We start from the raw sequence: 18,167 nt of genomic DNA on the forward strand, positions 1-18,167 counted from the left end.
TATTTTTAAGTCCTTCAGATAATTATATGATATGTTTCTACTAGATGTTGACCATAGTCAAGCTGGAGGACCTAGTTCTGCCTAGATATCTATCCTTTCTAAGTATTTTCAGGTTCTCCAGATAATTCCACGATTATCCTTCCAACAGAAGTTGATCATAGTTGTTCTGGAGGACCTAGATCTGCCTAGAGATGTATCCTTTCTAAGCATTTTAGGTCCTCTAAATAATTCTATGATATCTTTCCAATGGAAGTTGACCATAGTCATGCTGGAGGACCTAGGTCTGCCCAGAGCTGTATCCTCTCTAAATATTTTCTAGGTTCTCCAGATGATTCTATAGTATCCTTCACCAGAAGTTGATCATAAAGGCACACTGCAGGGCATAAGATATATATCCTCACTAAGCATTTCCCAGGTCCTCCAGTATGAGTCTAGGTACGCTTCTACCAAAAGTTGACCCTGGCATACCTAGATATGTCTAGAGATATATCCTCCCTAGACATTTCCTAGGTCTTCTGGTGTGCCTCTGTGGTATGTTTTCAGCCAGAAGTCATTTTTTTCCAACAGGATTCGCTTTAACTTATGGGTTCCCTTATTCATGCAAAGTCCTGGAATGGATCCCCCTCATAGATACGGATGCCATACTGTATTTTCCTAAGGTTTCCAAGGCCTCTTTTATTGTTCAAAAACAAGGAAATGCTGCAACGCCCACAAGGGATAAACCACAGAGGCACAGATGTTTCACCTAATCCGGACTGCTGATCCCTCTCCGCTGCGGACCTTTCGCCCTTTGTTTCAGCAACGTGCCAAAGTATTCCCCATCACCTATAATTATAAGGAATGCAGGATGCTTCCATTTTTATCTTTTAAAATAAAAATAAAACAATCATAGAATCATAGAGTTGGAAGAGGCCACGTGGGCCATCTAGTCCAACCCCCTTCTGCCATAGAGGAAAAGCACAATCAAAGCCCCTTCCCCCCAAAAGATAACCATCCAGACCCTGTTTTAAAGCCTTCAAGGAAGGACCTTCCACCAGACTCCGAGGCAGAGAGTTCCACTGATAAACAGCTCTTCTTACAGTCAGGAAGTTCTTCCTAATGTTCAGGTGGAATTTCCTTTCCTGTCTTTTGAACCCATTACTCCATTGAGTTCAAGTCTCCAGGGCAGCAGGAAACAAGCCTGCTCCCTCTTCCTTATGGCACCCTTTCACATATTTATCCATGGCTCTTATGTCTCCTCTCAACTTTCTCTTCTGCAAACTAAACAGACCCATTTCTTTAAGACACTTCTCATTGGGCTCCATGGTCTCCAGACCTTTGATTATTTCATCACCTTCCTCTGGATGCCTTCCAGCTTAGAGTCAATGTCTCTTTTGAACTGTGGTGCCAAGAATTGGACAGAGTGATATTCCAGGTAAAGAGGTCTGACCAAAGCTGAATAGAGGGGCACCAGGACTTCCCTCGATCTGAACACTAGAATCCTTTGGATGCAGCCCAACATCCCATTGGCTTTCTTAACTGCTGCATCACACTCTTGGCTCATGTATAGTTTTGTTCTCCATGAAGACTCCAAGATCTTTCTCACATGGACTATTGTATCTTTGCATCCTGTATCTTTGCATTTCATTTTTTTTCTGCCTATGTGTGGCAGAAAAAAAGTCCTTATTGAAATTCAAAGTGTTGGTGCTAACCTATAAAGCCCTACACGGCTCCAACCCAGTTTACCTGTCTGAACGTATCTCCCTCTACAAACCATCTAGGACCTTATAATCTTCCGGGGAGGCCCTGCTCTCGGCTCCACCACCAACGCAGTCATGTTTGATGGAGATGAGAGACAGGGCCTCATCCGTGGTGGCCCCTCAACTGTGGAACTCCCTCCCTATTGAGGTTAGATCCTCCCTCTCCTTTCTAACCTTCCGGAAGAAACTTAAATCCTGGTTATGGGATCAAGTGCTCACAGAATAGTTTGTTTTACTGGGGAAGACAAAATTTTATTGGACTGTACTTTGACTGATTTGAACGACCATTTTAATATGCCGATTTTAATCTGGTGAACTGATTCTAATGTCTATTTTAATGTATTATTATGTGTTTTATACTATGTTTTGCATTGAATTGTTGTCTGTTTGGAAGCCGTCCTGAGACCCTCTTCAGAGGTCCTGAAGGTCGGTGTATAAATGTTTAAAATAAATAAATTCATAGTGTTAGTTTTGACCAATCAGCTCTCATCTGTTGAGATCATTTTGCATCCTGACCCAGTGCTTTGGAGTATTAGCTCTCCCTCCCAATTTGGTCCCATCTGCAAACTTGATCAGCCTGTCCTCTATACCTTCATCTAAGTCATTAATGAAGACGTTGAACAGTCCTGGGACCAGGACCGAACTCTCTTGATCGCACCCAAATAGACACTTATGGGTAAGGTTTGAAAGCCTTACCATAAACACTCCAGATAGGAATCATAACATGCTAAGGACATATACAACCCACACACAGAGGTAAATCAACAGTCAGGGCATCATCCCTTTATCTCCCGGGCAAAGAGGAAGTTATTCCCTCAGCAAGCCAGTATCCTCTCAGGCAGATATATAGATATATATGAATGGGCCGCCCCCATTTATCCCCCCTTCGATCTATTTGTACAACCTGACCTTAACACACTACTCTCCATCGCTCTTTGCCTTAAGGAACGCAGGAGGGTTCAGGCGGCTCCCACGACCCCTGCCCCCAACTTGCTCCCTTATTTGCAGGAATGAGACGGGGAGCAGCGGGTTAATTGTATTTTTCCTATGGAGAGAGGCAAGGAGAGGAGAAGGTTGCCAAAACCCGTCAGGAGGGATTCATGGGACCATGGCAGGGATGGTTACGCCAGTCAGAGGGGAGTCAGGGGACCCACAAGCCCTTGCCAGGCACATCATTAGACCGCAGCATGACTCTCGCCACAGCCACCGTGTTTTTTCGAGCGCCGACTGAAAACAACAAGTTTTGCTCACCCTTGAGGAGCTCTGTGCCCTCGAGTCGCTTGTTGACTTATGGTGACCCTGTGAATTCCATAGGGTTTTCTTCCACCCGAGGAAACAAATGCCTTTTACAGGAAGGAGGGCGACCCATGGTTCAAAAGAGTTCGTCTTTACTCCAGATGGGAAAAAGAAAACAGCTAAAAAAGCCAATGTGATATGTTGCATCGAGAGTCTAGATCAGGCAATGGTAAACTTGGGCCCTCCAGGTGTTTTGGACTTCAACTCCCACAATTCCTAACAGCCTACCGGCTGTTAGGAATTGTGGGAGTTGAAGTCCAAAACACCTGGAGGGCCCAAGTTTGCCCCTTGGCTGGTCTATATGGAGGAAAGTAATGGTCAAAGGTCTGGAAACTATGAATACCTATGAGGATCTGGGTATGTTTATCTTGAAGAACAGAATGCTAGGTTTAAATATGGGAAAGGGTGTCGTATTTAAGACGCTTTCTACAACTATAATGGCCAAAGCAATGGATTCAAGCAGGAGAAGAGATTCCACCTTAAGAGCAGCAGTATGAAAAGCCCTACCATCTGCAAAAGTCTGATGGCACAGGAATGTTTTGACTTACTGATGGAAGGAAAGCAAGGATCCTATCTCAGTGTTCGGTTTTAATTCACACATTGTTATGGTTTATAACGTATGTGTGTGTGTGTCTGGCGTGCCCACTTCCACAGACAAGCTCCCACTTCCACAAACAGCTATAGTTCCCACTACTCAGGAGGCACCAATGGCCCTCCCTCCAATGACATTGCAGGTTATAGTGAGCACCATGGACATGTCCAAGAGCCCTGCCATGGACATGTCCAAGAGACATGTCCAAGAGTCCTCCCAACACCATATTGTCCACCACCCAAGTGAAGGCTTTCATACAGGGACAATTCTATCCCCTTACGAATCATCAAGGTCGTTAATATCGTCTGAGGAGGCTCTGCTCTCGGTCCCACCTTCGTCACAAGTACGGTTGGCAGGGACGAGAGACAGGGCCTTCTCAGCGGTGGCCCCTCGGCTATGGAATGCCCTCCCCAAGGAGATTAGATCGGCTTCTTTGCTCCTAATGTTTTGGAAAAAAACTCAAGACATGGCTGTTCAAGCAAGTATTTGCAAATATTGAGGAGTGGACACAGGAAAACGGAACAACTATACAATGGAATTGGACAATGTTTCTATTGAGGATTTACTGACTTATGTTTTCATTGCTGTTGTTATGATTTTATTGGTGTTAATGTTTTAAATTGTATTTTGTGGCATTGAATTTTGCCTTGAAACTGCCTCAAATTGCCACAAGGCTGAGAGGGGCGGTATACAAATAAAGTAAACTATTATTATTATTATTATTATTATTATTATTTTCTTTTTTTCTCCACCACAGACACCCCAGTGTTTCTTACTCTCCCCAATTGGTGTGTAATTTGCATGAACCCGCCCACTGCCTCTCATATAACCCTTTCCTATTCACACAGCAACCAGAGAAAAATTGACCACCAACAGAACAGACTATAAATCGCCATGATTTATAGGAGTTGTAGGTACTGGGATGTATAGTTTACTTGCAATCTAAGAGCACACCAAACTCCACCAATGATGGACCTGGAACTAACTTGGCACACAGAACCCCCATAACCAACAAAACGTACTGGAGATCTTTGGAGGAATTTATCGGAGTTGTAGTTCACCGACATCCAGAGCGCACTACGAACCCAAACAAGGATGGATCTGGGGCAAACTTGGCATGCATACCCAACATGCCCATATTTGAATACTGGTGGGGAATTATAAAAATCAGCTTCTGAATTGGGTATTTGGGGCTTACAGATAGACCACAAGCTGATCAATCCATGACCAAACCTTCATTCCTTTGGCTTTATGGGTTTCATGCAAGGAGCTCACTCCTTCCAGCTTTCAAGCATGCAAGAAATCCATATGAATGAGTGATTGGCACTTGGGAGCCTGAGTGAGGATTTCTACAGGGAGAAATGAAGGAAGGAAGGAAGAAGCATCGGGATTCCCTCCAGAAATGAGCAATCTCCTTGTTTTTCTGCAAGAACAAGTTGCAACTTAGAGCCAGAAGAGCCAGGTTCATATTAGGGGCTTCTAAGATCTGTTAAAAGGGTAGGCTGGGATCATTTGGTTAGTTTTAAACAACAACAACAACAGCTACCCACATACTTGCTGAATTGAGAACAGGAAATGTTATGTGGGCCTGGCCCCAGTGTAAGGAGGTGGAAGGACCTCCAGATGGTGGAAGGAAAGCCAACCTTCATGGAAGAAGCCGTTGAAGCTCTAGCCACTTCTCCCATTCCATGCCTCACAAGAGGAGCTGAATGTTTTTTATTGCACGTATTGGAGTCAGTCTCTCAGGCTTGAATGCTTGGCTCCTGCTTCCCTTTGCTCCCTGCATAATGTGGGGTTGGGAAGAGGGCAGCGAGAAGGATGCCTGGAGTATGAATTCCAGCTCTTAGCAACCTCTTCAGAAATGGAATGTGAAACGCTCTTCTTCTTCCCGCAGGCCTCTTTGCAGCTCTGCAGGGAGGGGAGCATTGTGCATACTTTTATACTCGCTCGCTCGCTCGCTCACTCATCTTGGGCATACCTCACATGGTCTTCAAGAACAGAATGCTGAGAATGCTAGAGATGAGGAAGGGACCAGGAGATTGCAAACATCTGCTTGGCCACTAGAAGGAGCACAGCACTACTTTTTGGGCGACTTCAAGTTGTTTCCAACCAATGAAGATCCCAAGATGAACATCTCATGAGGGTTTGCTTAACAAGGTTTGTTCAGAAGTCTGATTTCAGAAGTGGGACTTGCTAAGGTCACACAAAGATTGCATGCCATTGGTCTACACCAGGTATGGGCAAACCCAGGTCCGGGGGCCAAATGTGGGCCCTTGGGCTCTTTTCTCGGGCCCTCCTCTCTCTAACCATCCTATCCTTCCTTCTCTCTTTTCTTCCCCCTTCCCTCCCTCTCTTCCTTACCTCCCTCTTTTCCCCTCCTTCCTTCCCTTTCACCCTTTTGTCCTTCCTTCCTTCCTTCTTCCCTCCTTTCCTCTCTCCCTGTTTCCCCTTTCCTCCCTCCCTCCATTCCTTTCCACCCCTTTCGTCCTTCCTTCCTTCTCTCTTTCCTTCCTTTTTCCCTTCCTTCCTTCCATCCATCCATCCTTCCCTTCCTTCCTTCCTTCCTTCCTTCCTTCCTTCCTTCCTTCCTTCCTTCTCTTTCTGCTTCCTCCTTCCTTTCCTTCTTTCCATCATTTTCTTCCACCCTTTCAGCCTTCCTTCCCTTTTGTCTTTCCTTCCTTCTCTCTTTTCCTCCTCTTTATCTCCCTATCTCCTTTTCTTACCTCCCTCTTTCTCCTTCCACCCATCCCTTCCACCCTTTTGTCCTTCCTTTCTTCCTTCCCTCCCTCTTTACTCCCTCCTTCCCTCCCTCTTTCACTTTCCTTCCTTCCTTCCCTCTTTACCCCTTCCCTCACTCCCTCTTTCACCTTCCTTCTTTCCTTCCCTCTTTACTCCCTCCTTCCCTCTCTCCCTCTTTCACTTTCCTTCCTTCCCTCTTTACTCCCTCCTTCCCTCTTTCACTCTCTTCCTCTCCCTCTTTCACTTTCCTTCCTTCCTTCCCTCTTTACTCCCCCCTTCCTTCTCTCCCTCTTTCACCTTCCTTCATTCCCACTTTACGCTCTCCTTCTCTCTCTCCCTCTTTTACTTTCCTTCCTTCCTTCCTTCCATCCATTCTTCCATCCATCACCGAGCCGCCAGTCCTCTTAGCAGACAATGCTAGCATACGGTCCCCAAGTTAGAAAGTTTGCCCATGTCTGGTCTACACCAAGCATGGGCCAACTTGGGCCCTCCAGGTGTTTTGGACTTCAACTCCCACCATTCCTAACAGCCTCAGGCCCCTTCCTTTTCCCCCTCAGCCGCTTAAGCGGCTGAGGGGGAAAAGGAAGGGGCCTGAGGCTGTTAGGAATGGTGGGAGTTGAAGTCCAAAACACCTGGAGGGAGAGCCAAAGTTTGCCCATGCCTGGTTTAACCCCTTTCAAAGGTACGAAAGCATCTTTCCACAGCACATCCTGGCAAGATGGCATATCTTCCATTTCCCCTTTGGGGAAAAGGGGCTTCCCTCTCTCTCATCCAACAGGTGTGACTCCAAGAAAACAGGTGAACCAAGAGGGAAGGGAGCTAGGCAACTGTTGCCAGGCAACCACAAACACACCTGAGGAAAGAGTACAAGGTGGTTGCTAAGCAACTTCCTGTTCCCTCCAGTTATCCCACATTGGCCAAGGAACGGGAGTGAATGGCGATAACTGGGGGCGAGAAGCCAAACTAGAGAGCTTCAGTGTCACTCATTAAGAAAGCTAGGTGGGGAAAGTGGCAGGAATGCAGGTCGGTGCAAAGTTGTGCAGTTCTTGTTGTGGCTCAATGCTATGGAGTTACAGTTTTAACCTGGTCATCTCACCTGGTGGAAGGCAACCCACTTGATTGACTGTTAATAGATTGGTGTTTTTGTTATTGGAACCAGTTGATCAGGTGTTATGAACAAGAATATGGAATGTGTCCAGAGGAGGGCGACTAAAATGTTCAAGGGTCTGGAGAACAAGCCCTATGAAGAGCGGCTTAAGGAGCTGGGCATGTTTAGCCTGAAGAAGAGAAGGCTGAGAAGAGACATGATAGCCATGTATAAATATGTGAGAGGAAGCCACAGGGAGGAGGGAGCAAGCTTGTTTTCTGCTTCACTGGAGACTAGGACGCGGAACAATGGCTTCAAACTACAAGAGAGGAGATTCCATCTGAACATGAGGAAGAACTTCCTGACTGTGAGAGCCGTTCAGCAGTGGAACTCTCTGCCCCGGAGTGTGGTGGAAGCTCCTTCTTTGGAGGATTTTAAACAGAGGCTGGATGGCCATCTGTCAGGGGTGATTTGAATGCAATATTCTTGCTTCTTGGCAGGGGGTTGGACTGGATGGCCCATGAGGTCTCTTCCAACTCTTTGATTCTATGAAGAGTTTTAGAGCTCATTGGTTCAGATTACACTATGTAACACCGTTTCTGTAATTGAGTTATAAATGTCATTAGGATAGTAAATAAAGAGCAACAGCCAAAAAGCAAGAGAATTCAAGACAAGAACCAATCAGGGCTAATGCCTCCCAACAAAGGATTCCCCCAGGCAGGTAGCAGCCAGTCTTTGAAGCTGCAAGGCAATTAAATGCTGATCAAGGTGGCCAATTGCAACATTCACAACAGACAAGAGTTCTTTCTCCCACCCTAGACCTTTAACAGATATATAAACCTCCCTTGCCTTGTTTCTAATGTACCTCACAACCTCTGGGTATGCCTGACATAGATATGGGTGAACCATCAGGAGAGAATGCTTCTGAAACCTGACCATACAGCCTGAAAAACCCACAGGAACCCAGTGATTCTGGCCATGAAAGACTTCAACAACATATTTCCTAATTGTTTTCATCATAAAAACATGGGAAAAGTTTATTATATGACCAAAACTTTGTTTCTGCGGGAGGGACATCATCTGCAGCACATTTTGCTCTAGTTTTTCCATGAATCTCTCATAAGAGTCTCAACCAATTTAATTTATTTATTTATTTCCAGTATTTATATTCTGCCGTTCTCACCCCGAAGGGGATTCAGAGCGGATCACAGAACACATATACGGCACGCATTCAATACCATTATACACTGACAAGACAGACAACTGTACATAAATAGAGGTCTATATAGGCTTTCTCCCATCTTTGGCATCTTGGAGGCTATGCTTGCTTCCAGCCACAGGTGGTGCTGTTGCTCCACTTTCCCTGCTGAAGAGCTTTGTTCGTAAACTTCCTTGATTGAATTACTGGCATTTTTTCTGCCATCTGGATGTCTTAAATACCTCCCTGCTTTAAAGCAGTAGGTCTTCCCTGCTGACATTAAGTCTAGTTGTGTCGGACTCTGGAGGTTGGTGCTCATTTCCATTTCTAAGCCGAAGAGCCGGAGTTGCCCATAGACACCTCCAAGGTCATGTGGCCGGCATGACTGCATGGAGCACGATTACCTTCCCGCCAGAGAAGTACCTACTGATCTACTCACATTGGCATATTTTCGAATTGCAGGGGGTTGGACTGGATGGCCCAACTCTATGATTCTATGCTAGGTTGGCAGAAGCTGGGGCTAACAGTGAAAGCTCATGCCACTTCCCGGATTTGAAACTGCGATCTTTCGGTAAGCAAATTCAGCAGCTCTGCAGTTTAACCCACTGCACCATTTATCAACTCACATTTGTTTTTGAACTGCTAGGTAAGCAGAAGCTGGGCTAAAGGCCAGGAGCTCCCCCCAACCTGAGCTTTGAACTGTCAACCTTTCGATTGGCAAGACTTATTGCAGCTGGCGGTTCACCTGCTGTGCTAAAGCCCAGCCCTCGTTTGTGCCACAAAAACAAAGTTTTTCAAAAGTAAGGACCACATAATTAAATAGTAAATTAACATTTTCAAACCAGGAACAGAACATTTCCAAATTGTGTTACATAGTGTTATTTCCAAGAGCCTGAGCATGCATGGTGTTCCATCAGATAATGTTGCACATTCCGCCTTGTGACACTTCTTGTGCTCATTGCGATGCTATCTGCAGTAATTACATTCAGGGGTTTCATCCATCCATTTGAGGAATGGCTTCCAAAGTCTCTCCCATTAATGAGGCCACAGCCACTTTGTGACAAACCCTACGTCCCAAGCTTCTGGTCTTTCTGGATTTTATCTTGACGTTCGTTCTTTCGGCAGGGAAACCAAAATAGATAAATAAAGATAGGGCGGCTATCAAACATCATCAAATTAGCTATGCAAGGAGTCAGACAGCTTGACTGTCTCAAGACATAATTGTTTTAATTGCTAACCCACGTAAGGACCAGCGCTGCAAACCACCGCTCTTGCTCAATCGCCTTCGCTCTCCTCCGCCATCTGACCCTCCTCCCGTTCATTAAACTCTAATTAGCCTTGCATGTGCCATCAGGCAGCTTGGCAGGGAGAACCCATCTTTCCAAATGGACCCAGAACTCGACTCGAAAATGATGCTCTGAATGGTCCACCTCTTTTGCCGGCAAACAGGTTGAGAAATAAGTTTTGTAAGTTATCAGGTGGTCACCTGTGGAGTGCACAAACTGCTCCAAAGTGACCAAACAAGGGAGCTCTTATCTATCTATCTATCTATCTATCTATCTATATCTATATATACATAAATGCTCTGTGTGTAACGAGTACCTTAAAAACAAAAGAACCAATGAACGAAATCGCACCAAATTTGGCAATGAAATGTCTCACAACACAAGGCGTGACCATCACTCAAAAATTATGATTTTGTCATTTGGGAGTTGTAGTTGCTGAGATTTATATTTATCCTACAATCTAAGAGCATTCTGAACTCTATCAATGATGGAATTGAACCAAACTTGGCACAGGACTCCCATGACCAACAGAAAACACTGGAAGAATTTGGTGAGCATTGACCTTGAGTTTTGGAATTGTAGTTCACCTACATCTAGAGAGCACTGTGGACTCAAACAATGATGGTTCTGGACCAAACTTGGCACGAATACTCAGTATGCCCAAATATAAACACAGATGGAGTTTGGGGGAAATGGATCTTGACATTTGGGAGTTGTAATTGCTGGGATTTATAGTTAACCTACAATCAAAGAGGAGATATGATAGCCATGTACAAATATGTGAGAGGAAGCCACAGGGAGGAGGGAGCAAGCTTGTTTTCTACTTCCCTGGAGACTAGGACGCGGAACACTGGCTTCAAACTACAAGAGAGGAGATTCCATCTGAACATGAGGAAGAACTTCCTGACTGTGAGAGCCGTTCAGCAGTGGAACTCTCTGCCCCGGAGTGTGGTGGAGGCTCCTTCTTTATAAGCTTTTAAACAGAGGCTGGATGGCAATCTGTTAGGGGTGATTTGAATGCAATATTCCTGCTTCTTGGCAGGGGGTTGGACTGGATGGCCCATGAGGTCTCTTCCAACTCTTTGAGTCTATGATTCTAAAGAGCATTCTGAACCGTACTAACAATGGATTTTAACCAACCTTCCCACACAGAACCCCCATGACCAACAGAAAATACTTTGGTGACCCTTCTGACACCCTCTCACAACCGCCCCCCTCCGGAGTCCCAACCCCCAGGTTGAGAAATGTTGTCTGAAGGCCACCCAGTCCGACTCCCTTCACCAGGGCAAGAAAACATAATCAAAGCCCTCCTGACAAAGAGCCATCCAGCCATAGATATAGAAAGATATATATGATTCACGCACACACATATATATGTATATATATTATTACTGTATGCAACAAATATTTGTATTGTATGGTTATTTGAATAAATAAAAATAAAACACAATTTAAAACTCTCAAAATGTGAAATATAATGCAATTTGAAACTTTCAAAATAGGAATATTAAATATGGCTCCTTAGGAAAGGTCTCCTAACATGACAATTGGCTGCTAAACTGGCAAAAGAAGAGCAGCTCTCCATGAAACTCTTGATACCACCATGTGGAAACACAAGCGAGTTACATAGGACACAGGAGGCTGCCTTAGACAATCACAATGCATCCGCCTTGAACAATCACAGCAATTCTATTGCACTTTAAGTGCCACGCTTTGGAGTCCTGGGGTTTGTAGTCTGGTGAGAGAATTCTCTAGTGGACTTCCTTATTTAGTTATTTGAATATTAAATATTATTAAATATTTGAAAGGATGTCCCATTTGAGGAGAAATGGGCAAGCTTGTTTCCTGCTACTTCGGAGCTTTGGATTCCAATGGCAGGTAAAGAGATTCAATGTAAACAGTAGGAAGAACATCCTGGCAGTGAGAGCTGGTCCAAAATATGGTTCTATAGTAGGAAATGGATATTATTGTGAAGTGTAGGGTAAAGGTAAAGGTAGTCCCCTGACATTAAGTCCAGTCATGTCTGACTCTGGGGTGTGGTGCTCATCTCCATTTCTAAGCTGAAGAGCCAGCGTTGTCCGTAGACACCTCCAAGGTCATGTGGCCGGCATGACTGCATGGAGCGCCGTTACCTTCCCGCTGGAGCGGTACCTATTGATCTACTCACATTTGCATGTTTTCGAACTGCTAGGTTGGCAGAAGCTAGGGCTGACAGCAGAAGCTCACACCGCTCCCCAGAATCGAACCTGCAACCTTTTGATCAACAAGCTCAGCAGCTCAGTGCTTTAACCCACTGCACCACCGGGGGCTCCCAATTGTGAAGTGTAGATAATACTAATACTACTACTACTACTAATAATAATCTTCTATACACATAATAAAAGTGAAAAATGTGTATTTGGCGGAGGTGTCCACTTACACAGACAGCTTTTGGCCTCCACAAACAGGCTATAGTTCATAATGCCAAGCATCCTCCAAAGACCCTCCCTCCACTAACATTGCAGGTTACAGCGGGCACCATGAACCTGTAGCCCAAACACTGCCAATGCCCTCCCCAAGCACTACGGCCCACCACCCAAGGAGTGCTTTCATTCTGGGACCATTTCATCTTAGATTTTAGGTGTTTCCTCCACCACAGGTAAGCATCCTTTCTCTCTCCATTAGTGTGGAATTTGCATGACCCTGCCCACTGCCTCTCCCTTAAACCTCTCCTACTCTTTCCTATGGCACACATCAAACACAGATGAATTGATCAGCAATGGAACAGACCGGAGGGGTTTGGGGGGACTGAGGCCAACTGTAAATACTGGCAGGTGAGAGTTGTAGTTCACCCTTATCCAGAGAGGACTGACCCAGCCAATGACAGATCTGGACCAAACTTGGCACACAGATCCAACATGGCCAACTGTGCAAACAGGCCTGATTTGGGGAAATTGACCCACGATTCTGGGAATTGTAGTTCACCCACATCGTTATGTATTTTCTAATGAGAGTATTCATAAAAAACAAAATCATAGACTGGCTTTTTCCTACTAGTGTTACTAAATAACTAAATGATATTACCTAATACCCCAAAACAAACAATGCCTTTTTCAAATAACCTGGGTGCTGCCGCATACCCAAGCTAATAATAATAATAATAATAATAATAATAATAATAATAAGGATCGTTGATGTTGCAATCCCAGGCGACAGCAGCACTGAAGAGAAACAACTGAGAATTTAGAGATCGAATTGCAAAGACTCTGGCACAAACTAGTCAAGGGGGTCCCAGTGGTGATCGGTACACGGGGTGCAGTGCCTAAAGGCCTTGGCCTGCACTTAAACACAATTGGCGCTGACAAAATTACCATCTGCCAGCTGCAAAAGGCCACCTTACTGGGATCTGGATGCATTATTCGCTGATACATCGCACAGTCCTAGACACTTGGGAAGGGTCCAACGTCTGATCCAACAGCCAGCAGAGTGTCTGCTGTGGACTCATCTTGTTGTGTTTCAAAAAATAATAATAACAACAACAACAACAACAACAACAACAGACACTTGGGAAGTGTCCGACATGTGATCCAATACAACAGCCAGCAGAATTTTGTTTTGTTTTTTTTGTTTGTCGTGTCAGGAGTGATTTGAGAAACTGCAAGTCACTTCTGGTGTGAGAGAATTGGCCGTCTGCAAGGATGTTGCCCAGGGGATGCCAGGATGTTTTTGATATTTTTACCATCCTTGTGGGAGGCTTCTCTCGTGTCCCTGCATGAGGAGCTGGAGCTGATAGAGGGAGCTCATCCGCACTTTCCCCAGTTTCGAACCTGTGACCTGTCAGTCTTCAGTCCTGCCAGAACAGGGGTTTAACCCACTGTGCCACCGGGGGCTCCTAGCCAGCAGAGTATCTGCTGTGGACTCATCTTGTTGTGTTTATAATAATAATAATAATCATAATAATAATAATAATAATCATAATCATCATCATCATCATCATCATAATCATAATAAGGCAAGGCATAAAATAAACACACAGTACAATAAAAAACTAGAAAACCAATACCATATGAAACAACAATGTAAAAGTCAGAATAACGCTAAATAATCTATGGTGACAAGTGCTGTAAGACATGGGCAAACTGTAAACATCAAGTCCAGCTATCACTCTGTCAGTTCGAGTCCCAACCATAGCTAAAGATGCTGATAGAAGGACTTCCTATGTGCAATTCACGTATGGAAGTCCCCTTCCTATTGGGACACACAGTGATGCACATTGAGGCTGAACAAGTTTTTCCAACTCTATTTGCATCTTGCCAGCATCCTCTCACCAATGTTATTACAACAGGCATGGGGCAACTTGGGTCCTCCGAATGTTTTGGGCTTAAACTCCCATCATTCCTAACAGCCTCAGGCCCCTTCCTTTCCCCCCTCAGCCACTTAAGTGGCTGAGGGGGGAAAGGAAAGGGCCTGAGGCTGTTAGAAATGGTGGGAGTTGAAGTCAAAACACTTGGAGGGCCCAAGTTGGCTCATGCCTACACTAGTGTTGTTTTTGTGCCGGGTCCTCTTTTTCCTCACCAGAACAACACTCGGCTCCTCTTCATTTCATCAGAGTGGATAGATGAAAGAAAGAGCGCAGGGGGAGAGAGCGGGCTGCCAAATCTCCCATTCAACTGCTGTGAAAGGATGATGAGAAATTGCCTTCTTGACCCAACACCGAAGTTCACAGCTGAACTTCATTACCGATTTCTCCGGGAGAGAGAACCAGGCGCAGCCAGGGAGCACCTGTTAGCTGCAGCCTCCTGGCTGGAAAGACGAGACAGAAGGAAGGAAGGAAGGAAGGAAAACATTCCCCAAGCCAAAGAATGAGAGATAGTAAAATGTCCTGGAGGCCTCCTTCTTTTGCAAGCTGGGTGCGGGCCAAGAGAAGGTTCCCTTCCCAAACCTCCAGAAGCCACTCACCAAAGAATCATAGAATCATAGAATCAAAGAGTTGGAAGAGACCTCATGGACCATCCAGTCCAACCCCCTGCCAAGAAGCAGGAATATTGCATTCGAATCACCCCTGACAGATGGCCATCCAGCCTCTGTTTAAAAGCTTCCAAAGAAGGAGCCTCCACCACACTCCGGGGCAGAGAGTTCCACTGCTGAACGGCTCTCACAGTCAGGAAGTTCTTCTGGTCCCAGCTTTGAAGCAAATGACCTTTGAAGATATCTAAATCCTCACTTTCTGTTCCTGTGAGAATTGGATTTTGAACAATTTGACTTTTTGTAGAAACAAGTATTGTTGATAAGGCTTCAATGGAGACCCCTTTCCCCAAAATAATAACTCTTTCAAGGGTTCCTTTCCCTTTTGAGGGATAGATTCTCTCACTTCCTGTTGTCTCAGAGCCATTCTTAAGTATGAGTCATTTGTAAGTTGGATGTTTGTAACTCGGAGACTGCTTGTATTTATTTATTTATTATTTATTTACATTACTTCTATGCCACCATATCAGCCCGAAGGCGACTCAGGGTGGTGTACAAATCGCCACAATTAGATGCCATATATAAATACATACATCGGTTAAATACAAAAAATAACATCATAATACATCTAAAACCATAAAAACAATAAACAATAAAAATGATAAAAACTATGTCTTCTTGTTCAATTCCTCAACCGTTCCATCGTCTTGTCCGTTCCTATTTCATATTCCGATTTGAGATTATCTGGTCATGCTGAAGTTCCAAACACTTGCTCAAAGAGCGAGGTTTTCACTCTTCTCTGAAAGAGTGGAGGGAGGGGGCCGATATAATATCCTTGGGCAGGGAGTTCCACAGCCGAGGGGCCACCACAGAAAAGGCCCTGTCTCTCATCACCGCCAAATGTGCCTGTGCGGCAGGCAGGATCGAGAGCAGGGCTTCCTCAGACTATCTGGAAGGTTCATAGGGAGAGATGGGTTCAGATAGATAAGCTGAGCCAGAACCTTTTAGGGCTTTATAGGCTAAAGCCAGCACTTTGAATTGTGCCCGGTAGCAAACTGGCAGCCAGTATATATATTCAAAGTTGTTGATGGTTGAATCTATGGGAAGCAGAACCCATAGATTCAACCATCAACCAGGATGGAGGGAGAAAGAGGGAGGAAAGGAAGGAAGAGAGGGAGGGAGGGAGGGAGGAAGGAAGGAAAGAGAGAAGAAAGAATAGGATGGTGAGAGAGAGGAGGGCCTGAGAAAAGAGCCCAATGGGTCGTATCCGGCCCCTGGGCCTGGTTTTGCCCATGTCTGGTTTAGGGGGAAATGGCCTCTTTAGACTTTTTCTAATTCCTCCAGGTGAATTTTCCAATTGAAGTTACAACAGTATTGGAGAAGTAAAGGTTTCCCCTGACATTAAGTCCAGTTGTGCCTGACTCTGGGTGTTGGTGCTCATCTCCATTTCTAGGCCAAAGAGCCGGCGTTGTCCATAGACACCTCCTAAGTCATGTGATCAGCATGACTGCATGGAGCACCGTTACCTTCCCGCTGGAGCAGTATCTAATGATCTACTCACATTTGCATGTTTTTGAACTGCTAGGTTGGCAGAAAGTATTGGCGAACTTCACAAAATTTCTAGAGAGGATACTTCTCTTGGAATCTCCAGGTTCTGCATGTCAACTCTGGTTTTTTGTTGGGTTTTTTTTGTTTTGTTTTGTTTTGTTGTGTCAGGAGCGATTTGAGAAACTGCAAGTCACTTCTGATGTGAGAGAATTGGCCATCTGCAAGGACGTTGCCCAGGGGACGCCCAGATGGTTTGATGTTTTTATCATCCTTGTGGGAGGCTTCTCTCATGTCCCCGCATGAGGAGCTGGAGCTGTTAGAGGGAGCTCATCCACGCTCTCCCCAGATTCAAACCTGCGACCTGTCGGTCTTCAGTCCTGCTGGCACAGGGGTTTAACCCACTGCGCCTCCGGGGGCTCCACATTTCAGCTCTGTGATCTGGCAAGACTGGAAATCAGACAGTTGAAAGGAGTTTGTTGTATCTGCATTTTCAGGTAATACACTCCCTATGGATATGGGGGTCTTATTGTAACCCTATTTGCTCTGCCTTTAGCCACGGCTCAACTCTGCCCACCGGAGACCATCACCCTTTTGAAGGGCAAAGAAGACACCTTGCAAAGGTCACATCGCCATCCATGCTGGGCTCTCCCCTCCTTCCTTTTAGTCCTTCGCACAAAAAACACGATTTGGCAAGATGGAGCCTTTGAAAAGCTCTTTTGCAATCAGCCTCCCCCCTTCCTTCAAATCTCCTTGGCAGCTTTCTCTCTGCGCATCGCAGAACAGGTGCCTGCGGGGCGAACATGCTGAGGAAATACAAAGCAAATCACAGTCCATTTCATCAGCAATTTTCTCTCTCCTGTTATTGACAAACAGGCTGCTCTTTGCAGGTGAGGCTGGAAAGGCCGGTGCGCAAGTGCGGCCGGGCGCGGAGGTGGAGGCGGCAGGAGGGCGCACGCTCTTGGCCCCGCTCCAAGCTGCAATCCCACTTTGTCCAACCCATGGTCAAGAAAGAAATCCAGCATGTCAGGCTGGAAGGGATGGGAATGTCAGCCTTGCTCCATTCAAAGGGCTTGCAGGGTGGCTTTCAGCAAATCGGTCTTGATTTTCCATTTGTATGTTCACTGGAGGAAAGCCCGGATACGAATGCCACTCAGGCTGGATGTACATGCCAGTTCACAACTGCATTATATGGTCAGTGTCGGTACATATAATGTGATTCAAGTTAAAGTTTCTGTATTATTATTATTATCATAATCATTATTATTATTTGAAACACAAGCAAGGTCACTCTGCTGGCAGCTCAAGTGAGTTCAAGCTGCAAAGGCCTTGGGAAACTACATCTCCCATTATTTCATAGCAATTCAAGTGAGATCAAGCTGCAAAGGTCTTGGGAAACTAAATCTCTTATTTTTCCATAGCAACTCAAGTTAGGTCAAGCTGCAAGAGCCATGGGAAACTACATCTCCCATTATTCCATAGCAACAACAGTGAGATCAAGCTGTAAAGGTATTTGTGGCACAAGTTCCAACAGATCATCTGATCAACGGTGTTATATCTCTGCTTGTTGTCTGTCTGCGCAATCTTCTTGCAGCAGCTGAGGATGTGATCTATCATTTTGCCTCCTTCCTTGCAGAGTCTACACTTGGGATCTGTTGTCAACTTTTCAATTCTGGCTTGGATGGCATTGGTTCTAATGGCTTGTTCCTGTGAGCCACATCCAGGTTTTTTCCTTGTCAAT

At 45.3% G+C, this 18,167-nt stretch overlaps 1 protein-coding gene across 5 annotated transcripts in view; it reads right to left on the minus strand.

Annotated features, from left to right (window-relative positions):
• The window catches only part of GSE1 (Gse1 coiled-coil protein), a 510,191-nt gene that overhangs the window by 244,164 nt on the left and 247,860 nt on the right, over positions 1 to 18,167 (minus strand). The gene's annotated exons all lie outside the window — the stretch shown is intronic.

Source organism: Anolis sagrei, chromosome 8 (assembly GCF_037176765.1).
Source record: "Anolis sagrei isolate rAnoSag1 chromosome 8, rAnoSag1.mat, whole genome shotgun sequence".
NCBI classification, from domain to species: Eukaryota; Metazoa; Chordata; class Lepidosauria; order Squamata; family Dactyloidae; genus Anolis; species Anolis sagrei.